Raw genomic sequence first — 15,731 nt, 5'->3', positions numbered from 1 at the left:
CTAACAGTCTTACATGGGATTTTGTTGGATCCACACTGAAGAAAGGCAGAAACCTCAGACTTCAGATTAGGAATTACTGACATCCTTTCTTCCTGATGGCGCAGATAAAATAATACACAAGTAATACCAATACTTCTAGTATCATGCATTTTAAATGCAACTAAAATTTCCTGTAAAAAGGAAGTCTGTTCTTTCACCCTGATTTATTGCACTGGCAAAGGAACTCCTCCTGATTTACATTACAGTATGTGAATAAAAACTTGATGTCATATATTTCAAAAGGTTTCCTTATAAATTTGTAGAATCAGAGATTACACCACAAATATTTTTAATGAAATCTAAAAACAGACGCATTAATTTAAGTCTCCAATTCATTAAGAACTAAACCTGCACGGCTGATGGACATATGTCACTTCTAGGGGATTCCAAAGGAATCTCAATTTTTCACCAGAATTTTAGCATCATAGGAAAATGTGACAGTAGTAATAATACATGGTATTATACACTGCTAGACAAGTTGGACAAATTACATCTGCTACTGAATAGATGTGGAAAGAGTCTGGTTTAGAAAACTTCCTGCTGGGTCACAAACATACATCAGTAATGGTTTGTTTTCAGCACAAGAAAAATGGCCATTGTCATATTCCAAAGTGAGTATAAATTGTTTTACTATAAACTCCCTGTTGGTCCCTCTTTAACTGAGAAATCACTCAATCTATATTTATTTTCTCTCTACATGACATTGCCATGTGTTGGTATCGCCAAACTCAGCCTCAATAACAAAACCAGTATTCCCTTACAGGACAGACTGCACTCTTGATCTTAAGGAACCTTGCCATACTTTAACTCTTGGTTTGCCCCCACTTCCTTTGATTTGGAATCCAATGCTCTCGATTTCACAAAGTCAAGGCTTCATTGCTTGTAGAGATTCACAAGACAATCTCTACAAACTTCCACCATGCTTGACAATTAGACAGTTATATTTTATATGTACATATATTAATATATAAATTTTGAAAACAAACTGTTCTCTATTTACATGACCTCCTGTAGCTTCAATAGAGAGAAAATCCTAGTCCAGATTAGCAATAATAGATATACATATTCCTGCCATCCTCCATGCAAATCACTTTTTAATTTGATTTCCAAGTAAGCTGACATTCTTACATAAAGCCATGTAAACGTACACAAAACAAGTACATAGACTTTGCGGTTCTCCGTTGCATTTTTTTACCCTTCCATCACATTTTTAGTATCTGATAGAAACAGGTAAATGACAAAGATTCTCCAAGAACTCCACCAAGGAAGGCTTTGTTGAGGATGTAATTTTTCATACTTAGTGCCATGAAATGTCAGCCTGAAGCAAAATCAAATCCACCATGCTTAGTGTCACAAACAGTTCCATTATACCAACAAGAGCACAGCTGAGGAAAGTGACTGAATCTAGACTCCCAGTAAATACTTATCTGCTAAAGATTAAATGTGTTATACTTGCATGTATTTGTATTGGAAATATTATAGGTTTGATTTTTGTATGTAAACATTGCACACATTCATAAGGGAACAAACTATTCAAAACAAAACAGGAGGATTTCTTTCATTTTCCTTAACCGGAAATTACAAACAAGCAAGGCATCAGACAACACTTCCTACCCACTAATTTAATCTCGGGGAAATAGGAATATATTTTGTATCTTACCACTCTTCACTGGAAACGTAGAGCAACTTGTATATTTTCTTTAAGAAAGGAGGTTGAGAGACAGGATGCTACTAGAAAATTAGGTGATCCAATCTTTCCTGTATCTAGCTTCTCCACATTCTCACTGCCCAAAGTAGCAGCAGCAACTCAGTGTGACTTGCACAGGAAGCCAAGCCAGGTGATAGATATCTCAGAAGAAAGCAGGAAGGCAGAATTGCTTCTCTAATTATGCTAATCAATGGCATCCTTAAAGCATATAATTCATTCCTCTTTTATAGGTTTTTCCAGAAGAGAAAAACTAAGAAAGGGCATAAAAGAAGGGTATTTTTCCTTTTGTTACTTTTTTTTTTTTTTAAAAGAATCCATGATTTACTGGGTGGAAAAAACAACAGTCCTTCCAAACTTCTTTTTATAATCAGATTTTTCTGGTTCCTCTTCTGCACCAGGACTTTTTTGCATATTTGGAGAAAGTAGAAGCCACAAGTGGTGAAAAATGAGAGCTTATTTCCAAATAACTGTGAGTCCCTCTTCCAAATTAAGAAGGGAGTTTGCCTATTATTTTTCCACAGCGTGCAGAAATTTAAGCAGTTACCTGGAAAGCAGGTGCTACAACATGGTTTTGACTCAGCTAAAACTGAATAAGGGTTATTTCCTATGAAAGTAAAGAAAACCTGAGTTTGCCATTGTCCTTCTCTTGCCCGAGTGATGTTTTTCAGTTCAACAGCACGTGATGAAGAAGCTGTGAGTTCTTGAAGCAGTCTGCCGCTCTCCACTCACAGCTAGTAGGTCCCACCTGGTCCACCTGTGGCTAATTTAAGAAGTCACAGGTGCCACAATAATCTAGCAGCAGGAACTGAGTCATTGTAGATATTCTTTTAGATATAGAATTGCAGCTACAGGCTGAGATCTGTTTTGGATATGAACTTCCATCAGATCTTGGAAGACAGTTAAAGCAAATCTTCAGCTGGGACCTCAAAAGTTAAGGGAGGGAGAGAAAATTTAGCTGTACTCTGAATTTTGGACATGTGTTGTATACTGTGTTATTATGGCATTCCTCTAGCCTAAAATAAGATAAAAATTAAGAGTATTTGTAGTGAAAAGTAGTGACAAGTATTCCTGCTACTGGCCTGTCTTTCCTATTGGGAAAAGCAGTATGTGAAATACTGTTAGACAGTTTGTTGTAGCTGCATGATATCTGTTTATTAGAACCCACTGATGTAATTTGGAAGCATAAACATTGTATTTGCCAATAAAACTATTGCTTCAGAAAAGCACACATCACCAGTTATTGTCTTCACAAGGGTATGTTCCAGAGAGACTTACATTGGGCTGATCAATAATTTGTGGGCTTTTTGTTAAAAAAATAAGTGTCTCATGATATTCTAGCATAACTTTAATCCTCCTTTGGACAAACATATAAAAATGAAAGAAGAAATGATGCATTTGAATATAAGAGCCTTACAGAAAAAAGATTTTCTATTAATCCCAAGAGAAATAACAATGCTGTCCTGGTTTCAGCTGGGACAGAATTACTTTTTTTATCAGTAGCCAGTACAGTGCTGTTTTGGATTTGGTACCAGAATAACATTGATAACACACTGAAATTTTAGTCATTGCTCAGTAATGCTTACTCTAAATCAAGGACTTTTCAAGTTTCCCATGCTCTGCCAGTAAGCAAGGTACACAAGAAACTGGGAGGGAGGAGAGCCAGGACAGCTGACCCAAACAAGCCAAAGGGATATTCCATACCATAGAACATCATGCTCAGTATATATAAAGCTAGGGGAGGAGGAAGGAAGGGGGGACATTCAGAATTATGGCATTTGTCTTCCCAAGTAACCATTATGTGTAATGGATTTCCTGAATATGGCTGAACACCTTCCTGCCAATGGAAAGCAGTGAATGAATTCCTTGTTTTGCTTTGCTTGCGCATGTGGCTTTTGCTTTATGTAGTAAACTATCTTTATCTCAACCCACAAGTTTTCTTACTTCTACTCTTATGATTCTCTCCCTCATCCACTGGGGGGGGAGTGAGCAAGCAGCTGTGTGGTGCTTAGTTGCTGGCCAGGACTAAACTACAACATATGCACACTAGAAATGCATCCAAAATGCAGTATGCTTAGTGGTAGGATCTCACTTATTCCAAAGCTACCAAAACCAGAAATCTCTTAAGTATAACTGTGTAATTCACACACAAAGATGAAGAAAGTGTTCACTTTGTGAGAAAAGCAGTACAGAGGCTCCACCAAAGGAGAGATTAGAGCTGGAGGATGCAAGTTAGGAAGCCAATACAGATAAAATAAGAATAAAAAAGAACCAGCACACATCTGATTTCTGAAAACTTTTGAAAAAGCACTAGTTCAGAAAAACAAAGGAGAAGAAATAAAAAAAAATCTTGTTTTCTGACACTCCCCTGCCAAGACCAGAAAAATGCAGAGAGAAAAAAGAAAAGCAATATCTGAGGATGATGGGAACACACTAACTGGCAGGCTGGAGAGTGAGTAACTGAAGGGACTTGCAAGGTGAAGAACATTCTGAGTGCCAGGAAAAATTACTTTTGTATGTTAAATATTCACTGTCTGGGAAAGAATTAAAATGCCTACCCACTCCTCAGTGATCATCACTTCTGGGTTTTATTGTGGTGGGAATATTATTTAAATGGAAAACCATGAAAAAGAGTTAAAAAAAAAAATCTGTTTTGCAATACATTTCAGTGCAATCATTATTCATCTAACATAAAGTCCTAACTAGAGAAAGTCCTTTTATAGCTGAATCTCTTGTTCCATTTCAAAATTCAGCTACTCAATCTATTTATTTCTATCTCTACATTTTAAAAAACATGTTTTGAATGAAAAATAGCCTTAAAGATAAGTTCAATGCCATGCTTTCTAAGGTCTTTTTCCTCCCATCTCCAGTGTTATTAATTCTAGCTGTTTGTTACTACATAGCCGCAGAGCACTATAAAGATTGGGGGTGAGGGGTGGGGGAGGGGATGGTGAAGGGGTTTAGAAAGGGCATCTAGTTGAAGGTTATGCTGAGATAAAGTCATAACTTGCTTTAGACTTATCTATGTCTTTTCCCAACTGTATATGACCCTCCCTTCTTGCTGAGCTGTATTAACTGATTCTGATGCTGTGTATCAGCTGACAGACTTCTTGTAGAGCTTTATTCTTGCCACTGTGGTTTCAAATGGTGGCTGCAATAAAGTATGGACAAATATTTAGCAAACCTAAGGAAATTTGGAAATAATTTTACTAGATAGGTTTATAGTAAACTATTTGACAATGATCAGTAGCTTTCAAGCACAAGAGTCAGCTAAACCTGCTTTTTGTAATAAAGTAAATACAATAATTCTCAGTGAAATTAAGCTTTCATTGATTTCTAGTGTCCTGCTATTTTTATGTTAATCCAGACTATTTTAAATAGACTGCTGTTTGAAGTGCCCTATGAAACATTTCCAAATGTAACAATTGGAGAAACAACAGGAGCACAAGTTAAGGTAGGAAAAAGCAGCAGCAGCAGAAGAAAAGGCTTTAGGGCCTTTATTTAAGACAGCTGAACACTGTTTTAAGAGCAGAAGATAGCTAGAAAGCTCAAGTAGGTTTTGAGAAGATTACAGATGAATTCTGGAACTACTAGGTAGTGATATTATCCAAGCCACCTAACTTCCAGAAGCTTTAAAAGGTTTCAGCTTTGGCCCACTTCAGTGCAAAAACAATTACGTTGATTCTAGAATACTTTTGACTACCCCCATTACAGAAACAGCTAACAGTGCTCTACCATTGAAGACTGACTGATTAGAGCTTCGAGCTTCAGCTGGAACAGGTTAAGAGATGCTTACATCTGTTTTTATACCTCAGTGACCACTGAGTCTCCGTAAAGAAAAGTAAGTTTGGATTTTGATCCTGTTCTATTCATGCCATAACTGTTAGAAGAAATCCTTGTCTTCTGCCTGCCACCAACCACTCTAAAATGTCTTCTCCTGAACACATGTTTATGTATGAGAACAGCTTCAAAGAGTTTAATTTTTTTTGTTCAGAACAAAGGACACTGCATTTACTGGTAGATTCCACTTAACATTGCTTCTGCAGCACCCATACCTTACATGCTTTGCCAGAGCTTCTGATTAGGCTTTGCTATTCCACTAACTCTTTGATGGCAAAAATAAATTTTAAAATTATTTGTGGACTATCCCCTGCTCTGTTTTTCATTCAGCATCTAAATATTCAAGGTAATCCAAAGCTTAACTCCACACATTATGAAAACTATCATTTAAAATTAATTTATGTTTAAAATGACCTATAAAATCTTTCTTCTAAAGCTCGGTTGAGATATCAGTTGCTTAAATATATTCAACACATTTAGCAGAATCCTATCACTTCTCCTGTTCTTATTTAATTAAAAATTACTTTTGCCAGCCACAGGAGAATCAGAAGAGCTTTCTTTTGAGTTATTCACAAAGTGGTAAAATAACACATGCAGATACAACAGCTGACAACATAAGCAGGGTCAGTGTTAGGACAAACTGGCCAAAAAGAACAGCTTTTGGCATAATTTTAATCAGTCCTTGGGTGCATGAAATGTCATGGAGTTTCATATGAAATGAAATTATCCCTTTCTCTTAGCTTATTTCTGTTCCAGCTAATCCCCTAACTCTTTATTAAACATTATCTTTACCATCTGCTCTGGGTGAATGTTCAACACCTTGCAGAAGAACCCTGGCCTGATTGGTTTTTATGGGCAACATGATCTGAGTTTTATGCACATACTTAGGATTATGTCAAGGACAAAGAGGATGAATAATCCATTAACTATAATAAGCAAGAACCTGTATCAGTGCAGCTAGAACATGTGTTACGTTTCAAAAGCAAAAGATGAATCAGAGATATGTGGATCATAAAATACCCATAACCCAGGACCCTGTCTGAACTAGACATCATTTCCATACATACACACTCCACTACACAGCATTTCTGGAAGTGATGTTTCAGTCTTGATGAATCAGACTTTTACTGCTGAAATGGCATTTCCAAGTCTACAACATGCAAAGAAATAGCTCTGCTGAACTGGACGTTTCCTCTAACATGGAACAGATGGTAGCAAAATATCTGCCCCATGCACAGGTCTTTCAACCACATCTGTATGGTCAATAATAGAATGTTACTCTATTTGCATACTTTTTGTGAGCCTCTAAAATGAATCACCAAGGAATGGCTACCGTTTAAAGTTATAGTCTAAAAATTTACATTTAAAAAAGTAATTGTCAAACGTTAGTCAAATGTTGCTATCAATTAGATCCAGCTATTGCTTCCACTCTTTGATAACCACAGACATGAAAATAACATTATCACTATTAATCATAATATTTAGTGTAATGTGTACCATCCTACCAAGACTTCATTTGCTGCAAAACACATAATTATAAGAGTTTGGTTCCTTGCTCACAACATTTCATGTAATTACTCTTGTCTTTCACCTTTACAAATCTGTTACAATAATTTGTCTTCCTTTGGCTAACCTTTCAGACCAAAGTATTTACCCTCTCTTCCACTATAAAGGTTTATGATCCCATAATGAACAACAATTATGATGGTATCCGATCACAGTGTGTATATTAACAGAAAACACCTGGACAGTATGTCTTTACTCATCTTCTTGCAGGAGGTTTGCACCAGATATCCTTGCAGTATGCTTTAAGATCTAAGGGCAAACTACTCTTCTAAATGTTTTCAGCACTTTGCAGAGAATTATTTGACCCACAGTGAGCAGTATACTTCACTGCTGTATCACTCTATACATTAAGTGAATGATCAAGTTTTTCTACTGGTGGAAGTCATCTGGATCCTGTCAATTTCAGTAAAACTATGTCAATTTAAGCCTACAGTGTGATATATACACTTTTAGAATCAGTGACACAGTAAGGACTCGGAGAGAGGTAGCTATTACTAACTACTGGATATGCTTCTAGGACTATGAGGGCTGTCCACCTGAGAGCTCTGACTGGCAACAGAAGGCTGTATTAAACCCTGATATTCAGACCTCAGAACTCTACATGCTTAGGTTGACCACAGACCTTGAATTCTTCACCTGCTCCTCTAGTACCCATTAGGGGCAAAACAAGTAAAGAGAATCACTGACACTTGCCATCATGTACCATGATCCAGACCACTGCCCTCATAGCTCATGGGATTAGAGGGACATCAGATTAGACCCTAGCTCATTTACTATACGGGAACCAGCTCCAGTTCCATACCCTAATCTAAATCTCAAGTGTGCAATGCTGTAGATGAAAACCTACACAATAGTTGCATAGCTTGGGTTCTTGGTAAACTTATTATCCTAAACTTCAAGACTAGTGACCAGCTTAGAAGTACAAAGTATTTAAAAAAAAAAAAAAAAAAAAGAGTAATAGATCTAAAAGAGCCCAAAATAGTGTTCTGTTAAATGGCAAAAAATAACCTTGTCTCTTCCTCTCCAAGTCCTCTAGCCATAGGCAGCATTCAGTGGTAGTAACAGGTAGGCAAGGAAGGATCCAGATACCAGATGCAATGCTGCACATTTCTCTCCCTTTTCCTCTGCAGGAGTCCCTCACCCAGGAATAAAACAAAGATTTACCTTATTACTTCATCTCAAACACAAGCACAGAAGCCCTGGGGGATGAAGAAAGAAGTGAAGGGGAACGGTATAAGGAGTCCTTCTACAGGCATTTCTGCTGAGATCCCAGCCTCCAACTGTCATATTTTTGCCCCTGTCAGAACCACATTTCACTACTTTGATTAGTTTAAACTTGCAGCCTCCCATTCTCAGATATAAACAGCTAGAGCATTCTTCAGTTAAATCTATTATATCTTGGAGGCCTTCTGTTTCAGGGGAATATGTATGTACCAGTAGAATAAATATGACATAATATGGCACACATTCTGAGTGGTCTACATGTCTGTACTTAAGCATGTTTATGACACAAAATTTCTCATGTAAATAACAGGCTGCTTAACACACACAGAGTTCTTCTTGGACTAACTAGTCTTTGTGAATCCCTCAATTCAGAATACAAACACCATTACTAAATGAAAGAAAGTCTTCCAAATAAAGGTATACATAATATTCAGAGTAAATCCCATTTAAGTTGGGATACTTCAGTTCCTGAGTAGACAGAAAAATGGGTTCCAAACACTCAAGTCTGGTCAGAGGTCTAGGCCACTCAGCAGAAAGCACTCCTATCAGTTCCCATCCTAACCACTGAACTTCGAAGACTCTTTGAAAGTAAAGAATGGAGTTATTTTTTTTCCTGCTAATACTTCAATTAAACCTCTTCACATGAAAGAAATCAAAGTTACTTTTCAGGTGTGCCTGTTGAAAAGTGCCAATTTTCAACACAATGGGAATTTTAAAGCAAAAGATAAACTTAGTATTCATCCTTATCTAGAAAGTGTCTCTCCCCTCCGCAAAACTTGTTTATGTACATATATACATGCATGATTTACCTGAGGTAGAATGACAGTGGGAGATGTAGAAGAACCCTCTCCAAAATAAAAACCTTGAAAGTATAAAAAAAGGAAAGCAAAAGAGTTATGTAAACTGTTAAAGAGAAATAAAGATTTTATACACATCACTGTTAGCATGAGTAATACACAAAATGGATTTGGTTTAGGTTACCAGCTTTTATCCAGATTATCCAGACTATCAGCATCTGGTTTAAGTTGCCTATGTAACCATCTGTAGTAATGTCACATGAAGGATTAGCCTTATCTGACATTTGTAATGAATATATGGATGGAAGAAGAGGAAAGAGCGTGAAATGGTGTACAATTGTTAAAATTTCAAATCAGGTGAAACAACCTTTCTGCTGATTCTGACACCAGTGGGGGTTTTTTGACTTTTCAAACATTAACATATGTCTTAAAAAAACAACATATCACCACTGATTTTTTTAAAGAAAAGCAGGCAAATTTAGAAAAAAATAATTTAATATATTTTTATATTTGACCTGTTAAACGTAACTAGAACATTAAACAAAAATAAAGCCTAATTCTTCATGTTCAATTATGACAGATGGGTGTGATCACAAAAACATCAAAGGCAGGCTTATCCTAATCCTCTAAAGTGGTAAGTGCCTCCTGAAAGGTCCTGAGTGCCTTCTAATCCTACTGAGGATAGGCTGCAAGTGCATCAAGAGGTAATGGGAGTAAGTAACAAGGGTAATAGTGGGCTTTCCTGTCCACAGGAAGAACCATATGTATCAAAAAGATCTGGTCTGTTAGGAAGCAACCTGATTTATCTAAGTATAGACATCGGGAAGTGGGAAGATGTGTGTTTATTTTCCACTCTCCATGAGCTTATATGGTATGTATTAGCACAGCCCTAGGCATGCAGCACGTAGCTCTAATTCAGAAAATCTGGCTGCTCTTCCAGGCTCTGTTATCTGCCCAATATTGCACAGTGCCCCAGGCCAGTATCTTTACCTCTTGTCATCAGTACCTTCTCTCCACAAATGGTGAAATTGAAATGACCTTTTCTCAATAGATAATGAAGTCATGCAAAAGTCACAAGACATAAGAATCCATTACCGTGATTAGTTTTAATGCATCAGAATACATGTGGAAAAAGCTAATACTCAAATCCTAAGAAATGTTTTGATTTGGGGGTTTTCCCTTTGGGTGCAATCAAATATTCAGAATAGGGAAAATGAGAATAAAGGATCCTATAAACTTGAGGCAAGTAGAATGTTCCTTGGAAGAAGAACTGAATTGGAATGACTGTCAATCAGGTCAAGTTCACCAAGAAAAATCTTTTCATCATAAAACTGCCAAGTGAAATATCTAAATGAGGATTGGGCTGAGTATTTTGAGGCTAAGTGATATGACAACATATTAAATAGTACTGCAGCGGAGCATAGCAGCTAAAAGCATGCGACAATGCCAACCACTCCCCTCCAGTTTAAAACAAGCCTGCTAAGTCATGCAGCAAAACTACCTTGTGCAAAGTCACAGATGATACCTAGGGCAGCTTAAGAACTAAGCCTCAGATAGTTTTATGTTGTCTCAATGAAACTTTAGGATTATTCCTATTGGTCATATAAGGCATGGATATCTCATTTCCTTTGGTGAAATGGCCACAATTAATAGGTGATATTAAAAAAAAGGTTTCTTCATATGTGTATTATTAGATGTCATATGTCCATGAGGTATGTTTGGGGGTCTTTTTCAGATATCTAGATACTGCTGTTACCAAGCAGAATGTCACTAACAACTACATTTTATAAATTTGTGTGAGACATTTTTATAGCACATGTTGTATTGGCACCATTGCCCAATACTGCATGCAATTACTTTGTTGTTGCTGAGGGCCAAGCTCTAACAAATTAAATTTAGAGAAGAGAAATAGGCTTATATGCAAATGGAATTAAATGCTGACACAAGGATAAAACAGTGCTGGATTTAGACAGGGCTCTCCCCCCGACTTTTTAACCAATCATTAGATTTAAATTGAGCAGACAGATTCATCTTTGATTTAACTCCACTGTAATCAATGGAACTGCAGCAGGGATAAACCCAGAGCAATATGTTTTTCACAGGTTTTATGCAATGGCTATCCAGAATGAAGTAGACCAAACAGATTTATTATTTTTTTGCTTCTAATTTATAAAATTATTTCCCTGTCCCCAAATCCCTACATCAAGGAAATTAGTGCATAAAAATGGATAAAATAGGCAGCTGTATGCCAAATACTAACTGGTGACCACAGGCTCTATACCCATAAACTGAAAGCCAAAGTATTTATCTGACTTACCTGTGAACCAGAAAGAACTCCCTAATGATGTAAGTACAGCTGGATAATTGCATGGTTTCTCCTCAATATCACTTGCACTGTATAAAAACAATTAAGTACATTTAGTGCTTCTATAATATTACTATCACATATAAATTATTGCTGGATTTAGAAAATTATGTTCTTTGGGGATCTGTAGAAGACCTAGGAGGAATAATGATTGTTGGTTTGATCACTGCATTAGACAAGATTCATATTTCAGTAAACTTTTAGAACCCCTGGTTGCATTTTGTGCATTTATTCCATGACTGCTCCTGTATACGGCTTTCTCCCTTACCTGTCTCCACTGGCACTTCTTGTGGAAACAATAAATTGTTTATCAAAATACTTTGTAAATTAATGTAGGACCAAAGGACTCTGGCAACATGCACTGTATATGCAACTAATGAGGAACTAGGGATCATTGCTCCTACCAATCTGACAGACCCTGGATTTTTTTGGCACCTTTTTTTTGGCATCTAATCCTCTTCATTTTTCTCTTTCTTTCTAGTTTTTCATTGCTTCTTTTCAGCTGACAGCTCATTGCTTATTCATTTATTCGTGTGTCTTATTTTTTTTGGTTTTGAGGATTCTTTATTCAATGGCAAGTTTAGAGGAATTAGTTTGTTATTCCACACAGCCACTTCTCTGTATTAAAGCCATCAAATGATACAGCAAACTTCTGTACAGGCATGAAATTTTACCCTTATTGTGTCACAGTTTTCACTCTTGCATTACTTTCTCATACACACACAAAGTTATAGCTTCTTTTTCACTGTATACACATACAGCTATTTTAGGTAACTGCTAATGGTTAGCCACCTATATTTGAGGGAAGCATAACAGACTCTCTACTGGCTCCTATGACATGGTCACCGCCAGTGAGAGTTTGCAGATGATCTGGCTGAAATATTGGAATAGCACAGTGCTTTTTACTTTGAGGCCCATGGAGCCCCTAGGTCCGCAATAGGTAACTAAGAGAAGTCTATTGTCAAGAAGTCCATGCATCAAAAAATGCTTGTTAACTGCTACAATAGAGTTATCCTGAGCTGGCAGAGTAGCCTTGGACTACAGGCTTCCTAGGCAAAGGCAGCAAAGCAGTCAAATTTCAAAAAGCAAAATTAATTTCAAAGCAAAACTCACTTCAGATTAAATAGCCTTAGCAAAACATCTATTTCCTTTGTACACTTTGGTTTACATATAAAAAAAACAAGAGATAAGAATCAAACAAGACAAATACATAGCACTGCACTTAAATTGGTGGGATTACTGACCTTTGTTTATATTTGCTATTCTGCAGCAAATCACTAGGGACACAGCAAAACAGTGCTTATCAGTACTGTTTTACTAAACAAACGTGCTAGAATCAGGTCTGAAGCACATACAAACTTCTTTTCTTTTCTGTATTTCCTTCTTCCCCACCCATCCAAAAAAAATATACAGATATTTGCTACGAACACATTTTGCTTACTGGAGATTTTTGAAAGCATAATCAGAATTACTTTGGCAACACACAGTCCTATCAAAATATGAACAAACAAAAGAATTACTGTAGTATCATGTATTTTCATGAAAAGTTAAGTTCTAAAAAAAGTTTAACGAAGTTATGAAGACATAAGCCAATAAAAAGTGAGGAAACCAACTCCTTTCATAATACACATCCAGCTTTAAAAAGAAAGATAAAAATATACCTTTGCAAGTACGTAACTCTATAAATTAGAGGAAAATTAATATTTTACAGTTCAGCTACTAGTACTTCCCAGAACATGAAGCATGAAAGCCTGAGTATTCCTCTTTTTTCAGGCAGTGAAGGTTTCTAGTTTTTTCCCCATTCATATTTGTTACCACCTTCCCATCATTTATATTTAATTGATTTCAAAACACAAAAAAAGGCCTTTCAAAAGAAAACGCTTTAGAAATATTACAACCTGTATTACAATCCTTCTAGATTTTCACCATGGAAACTATAGTAATTTTCAAGTAATAAAACTTTATGCTTACTTTCTGGAGTTCTAAACATTTTGCTCTGTTTAGTTATTCAGTACGATCTGGTAGTACCATACTCTAGATTATTCATTCTTCTTACATGAAGAAAGCAGACTTAGAGATGGTAACTAAGATCAGCATGAATTCAAGGATCTAAGCAATACTAAAATACAGGATGTCTGTTACTTAAGAAGTAAAACCTGCATTAAACTTTCCCTTGGAATATTACTGTTATTAGTAAGAAAATTTTCAACCCAAGATTATAAGCCTAATTTTTTTTCTAATCTTTCAACAGTTGAAAAACAAAGAACATTCTAAGGAGAGAAACTTGCATCAGGTCTTATATCCAGGAAAAAAAACTTGCTGGATTACTATCAGCCTCCTAGAGCTTGCCTTGAAACTTCAAGGTCATTGGCCCATTTTTAGATCTTTCTTCTACTCTAGCTTTGAATTTCTCCTTTTTGTCTACCAAAATACCCAAATTTATTTGCAGTTGCAAGAAGGTTATCCTCCATGTGTTTGTTACAGGGTTTTACATTGAAATAATAAATAAAATGAATTTATTTAGTACTCTAAAATGCCTTTCAGTTCTATGGGGTGACTGGCTGATGTTTGGTGAAATCTCTCTGCCGCTCTGGAGCCCCCTGCTGCAATGTCAACACGTGCCGTGCAATGCCAAAGCAACAGAGACGGCTGCCTTTGCCTGGGCCCTTCATCTGGAAGAGCCAGCTAGTTAAATCCACAGCTGCAAATGGTGCACAGCTCTCAGATGGACATAACATCTTGTACTTTGAATATTCCCTTTTCGTTTTTCCCCAGTGGCAGAAACTTCATCTCAGTCTCTCACCTAAACTAAATGATGTTTCTAAAGGAAGCTTTATATTCCTTTGGGAAGAAAGTAGTAAAATAGAGAGTCAGAAGAGTCTTTTATACAAAAAAAAAAAAAAAAAAGGATTCAAAATATTCAAGTATGTAATCATCATAGTAATCAAGTGAATATCCAAAACAGATTTAAAAAAATGGGTTCACGGTGAGAAACAGCCCCTTTAACTGGTGAGCAGCCACAACATAGATAGAAAAATCAAATACAAATAAAAGGAATCATCCAAACACTGAATGTAAGAACTATTCAGTGAAAGCATTTTACCATTTCTAATATAATGAAACATCCATCTTGGAAATATATAGTCCAGACAGTGGAGGAAAAAGGTTAGTTACTTTTTCAACTCAAGTTTGAATGAATTGTTGGATGGTGCTGAACTGCAAAACAGAAGAATCTGGATTCTGTTTGCAGTGCTGTGTCTGACTTGTTATGAAATCTGAAGGGGTCACTACTTGACTCTGTCTCAGTATCCTTCATTCCCTATTCTCAACCCTGGTGAGCTACAGAAGGTACAGACCAGTTCTTCCAGTGGGCACACCTATGTCAAAATCAGAAGAGTGACAGAGGGGCATGAATGAAAACATTTCCAGACTAGCTTTACTCTCACTGGCCCACTCAACTATCTTAGTGAGATTTTAGTCACCCCAATAAGCACTCAGGATGTCTGGCAGACTTTTGCATCCTGTGCTGTAGTCCATGTTTCCTGTCAAAGTCCCTTGATAAAGTTCCTTTCAGCGTGGCCTACCAGCCCTTCACTCCCACCACTTAATTACAGTGTGCAGTAGTTACTTTGTATATGTGCCATCTGCATCTCAACTGGAGACCTCAGGTACCACTTTATGACACATAAAAGTAGGTGCTGCTGAAATACAAGCAACTTGCTTGCACTGATGGTTTGTTGAACTGCCCCTGCTTTTCTTCAGATATGGTGTTTAGAAGCATTTCCTGCAATTTGAGCAATTCATACCCCATCAGCCTGGAGCGTAGATCCTTGCAGTTAGACATGCTGAGGAGTCAAAGAGCCAGTGCCCCCTGCACCAGTCCCTGCAGCACAGACACAGACCCTTAACATGCCAGGTAGCAGATGTATTGCCTACTTGTGCAAGCCCTGCAACAGCCACTGCACAGGTGGTTGGTTAATACCAACAGTATGATGCATATTTCCTGTGCTGAGGGGAACTGCATCTTTCAGGAATTGTATCAGGCTCTAGCAAAAAAAAAAAAAAATACAGCTAGGGAGAACATATTTCAATATGAGTGAGCTAATTATAATTTTGGCTCCTAAAGCTTTCTAACAGCCAAAATATAAAGTCCAGCTGGCATGTCCTTCAGCCTGCCTGAAGGAAATAATCCCAA

General features: G+C 36.9%; 1 long non-coding RNA gene across 6 annotated transcripts in view; it reads right to left on the bottom strand.

Moving 5' to 3' along the window:
• LOC114017630 (uncharacterized) overlaps positions 1–15,731 on the bottom strand; it is a 520,469-nt gene that overhangs the window by 472,243 nt on the left and 32,495 nt on the right. For 2 of the 6 annotated variants that reach the window (XR_008734646.1, XR_008734645.1), the window contains exons 2-3: positions 11,489–11,565; positions 9,184–9,236 (exon numbers count right to left, since the gene is read on the bottom strand). The exons of the other annotated variants lie outside the window; for them this stretch is intronic. This is a non-coding gene — a long non-coding RNA (uncharacterized LOC114017630). The remainder of the gene's footprint in view (positions 1–9,183; positions 9,237–11,488; positions 11,566–15,731) is intronic. 6 annotated transcript variants of the gene reach the window in all.

The sequence above is a fragment of the Falco cherrug genome, chromosome 12 (assembly GCF_023634085.1).
Source record: "Falco cherrug isolate bFalChe1 chromosome 12, bFalChe1.pri, whole genome shotgun sequence".
Lineage (NCBI taxonomy): Eukaryota > Metazoa > Chordata > Aves > Falconiformes > Falconidae > Falco > Falco cherrug.
Note: the sequence above shows the minus strand (reverse complement) of the source record. Positions and strands in the feature narration are given on the sequence as shown.